A 3,334-nucleotide genomic window follows, 5' to 3' on the forward strand; every position below is an offset into this window, starting at 1 on the left:
GTGGTATCATTTGAATAGTCTCAGGGCGAGTGGTACAGCCATGTATATGATTTCAGCTTTAATTAAGTTCCACATAGTTATATTAGCTATCGGGGGCTAGACAAAGGTCCAGCAGAACCGCTGATTAATATTTGGAGTGTTAATTAAGTTGTACGTAGTTATATTAGCTATCGGGGGCTAGACAAAGGTCCAGCAGAACCGCTGATTAATATTTGGAGTGTTAATTAAGTTGTACGTAGTTATATTAGCTATCGGGTGCTAGACAAAGGGTCTAGCAGAACCGCTGATTAATGTATGGGCATTACATGGGTAGCCTATTATTTAAAGCATGTTAAATAGTATTAGCAACAAACCTCTAGCTAAGGATCAGACTGGCGAGTTTTGTGATCGTGGAGCCCAAGCAGAGCGGCCGCCGTGAGGCATCCTATGCGACATAGATTCCTAATGAACGAGTAAATATAAGTAAAGAGTTAACTAGAATAATCAAATGTCAGAATAATTAGAGACCGACAAACAACCAATTTGCCTTTCAACCTAAATTCGAGGTCATACTAAAATGGAGTCGGATTTAGATGATAACGTGGAGTCAGATTTGAGTTAAACCAAAATTGAATAACTCTGCGCGCTGAAAAGACCGAACACGCAAGATACCTTCATCCACCACTGGATACCTTCATTGGGCCAAGTGTGTGGACCTTACAAAGTGGTGACCCCGACGTGATCTCCCTACAAATTGGTGATCGGCGACACAATCTCCCAAACAGGCGAATGACGTTTTTTCAGCGCAATATGGATTTGCACCGAACAAAGGGTTTGATCATCTCCTTCTCTTTCTCCAGCTGCTGTGGTAAGTCAATACTTATTTGCCTTTTAGAAATATTGAGGGAAAGACAGACGCATCCCATATATACACATTTGTAGAATGAGTCGGAATACTCGTATTGTTAGACCGGAGACCGGATCCGGTGGGTTTGAGAATTAGACGAAACCACGTACTTGTCAGGGACATGATAGCGGCAGCGTAGACGAGGAATGACATCCCTTGTTCTGAAATGGAAATATCTCTTTGTTTGCCTAAGCAACAAGAGATGAAACTTAAAAAATGGAATACCATCATCCAAATTATATTCCGGTACTCAACAGAGAGTCATAAACTAGAACCTAAAGTTTTAATCTGCAAACTGCCTTCTCTGTTGTTTTATTTGGTTCATTGCAACAAATGAGAATGAACAAACAGTAGACAAATTCCAAATTAATAAAAAAAACTGGAAAACTTGTGATTGAATGAAAGGAAGGCAATTTAAGTTGATACATTTATATGTGAAAAGTAAGTTGGGCAAAACAGAGTGATAAAATCACAACACAGATAAAAGAGCTTCAAAGAAAGCTTAATTGAGACCAAAATTATACCTCAGCTCTTGAGGACTAACTAGGCTACTACAAAGCAGAACTCCTTTTGACTGCAATAAAACAATAGATGATAAGCTTAAAAAATCTGAAACTGATACACAGATTGAAAGTGATGATTTTATAAAACAAATGACTTTGTTTCTGAGAGTGGCTCAAAGCTGAGTCCGAGGGTACACCCACTCAGAATACTCATGTTTTTCTCCCTGTTGCATGGGAGGTGTTTATGGCCAAATAATAACACACAATTAAACATATCACACCTTATATCAATCAAATGGCTACTGGGCCTTCACAAACCTTTGAGACCTAAAAACAGTGATTGTGCTTTGCATCAGCCCTGAGCTTGCCCAGCTCCTCAACACCTTTTCATATTCAAATCCAGAGACCAGAAATAATATTATTTTAATATATACTATTTTAATATAATATAATTATATTATAAATCAAATTATAATGTACATTATATTATAATCGCCAAGCATGGCATTACATAGAGAAATGTGATTTGCTAACCCTTACAATTTTCATTGGTCTGCTACCCAGTGCCCAAAAGGGAGGAGGTGTGTTTTCATTTCAATAGCGTCACACCAGAGATAGCGAACCAATTCATCCTTCGCTGAGGAGCACCAACTAAAAATGTAATCTGATCAGAGAGAGTGGCTAACATTATTTGGACATTTGAAACATCCAAATTTCAATGCAGAACTCAGAAGCTCTGAATTTGCACCTAATCTTGCTCCTTAAAAAATGGAAGTATTTTGATCCAGATCTCACCTCATACTCGCATTCTGAGACTGGTTACCGGTTACAGCAACAGGACCAAATTTACATCACAATTGTAAAACTTCCTTCCTTTGTTTGGAGCATGACTGTATTTACACAAAGCCACGGTCGAATGCAGCCACACAGCACTATTTGATCTTTTAAATTTACTTGAAAAATAATGAAAGGGGGGTGTAAAATACTAAACATCAGACCAAAATACCAGATGTCTTTATGTGTCACAGAGATCTGCATGTGTGATCAACACCATAAAACAACATTTGCCAAACAGACAACACCGAAACAGGTGAACACATTTCTGCCCACAGATCTGACTGTAATGAGAGCAACTGCAACTAAAGCCATGGACATTGGTCCATTGGAGTTCATGATGACATGGGTGATAAAAACACCAATTAATCTAGAAAATGTCCCCAGCAGAACTGGAGTCTCTAATGCTCATGACAAGACTGTGAAGGCTCAACTGCAAGAACGGCAACCAGTGTTTGTTACACACTCTGCACTGAAACAGTAGCAGTAATTCAGATCTGACCAATGATTATGATGTAGTTAAAATAATTCCACATGTCTGAACGTGAAACTGATGAGAAGTTCAAAATTAACTGTGGTTCTCTCTGTATTTGATTCTGTCTCTGGCTGACCACTGCAATTCCTTGGAGGACAGATACCAGGAAGGCGCCTGATCCCATCTGCATCAAGCCAGGACATCAGAATTGTTAGACCATAACCTGAAACGCGGGTGATGGGTGCGAAGACACTTGAAGGGGCCAGTCACACCTCACAGGAGAACATTACTACACAAATATCTATATGGCCTCCCGGATTAGCACCGGAACTAAATTTTTGCAACCACACAACATGTATACTATTTGCAACCATCTGCAAACTCATGGAACAACACGTTAACACACATTTGCATGACTAGTCACAGATCGATGGTGTAACTTCTAAACACAGAGGCAGTCGAGTCCTTACAATTTAAAATATTTAATTTTTCTGATTGTTATTGGGGTGGTTGACAAGCCAGAGGGCCCCTGGTTTCTCAACACACCACTAATAACAGAAAAACATTATCAAAATTATCAAATGTGAAGTGCCTGCACTTCATTTCTATCAATCAATCATAAAATGTACAATTCTA

Source organism: Sinocyclocheilus grahami, unplaced genomic scaffold (assembly GCF_001515645.1).
Source record: "Sinocyclocheilus grahami isolate Dianchi unplaced genomic scaffold, SAMN03320097.WGS_v1.1 scaffold3250.1, whole genome shotgun sequence".
In the NCBI taxonomy this organism is placed as follows: domain Eukaryota; kingdom Metazoa; phylum Chordata; class Actinopteri; order Cypriniformes; family Cyprinidae; genus Sinocyclocheilus; species Sinocyclocheilus grahami.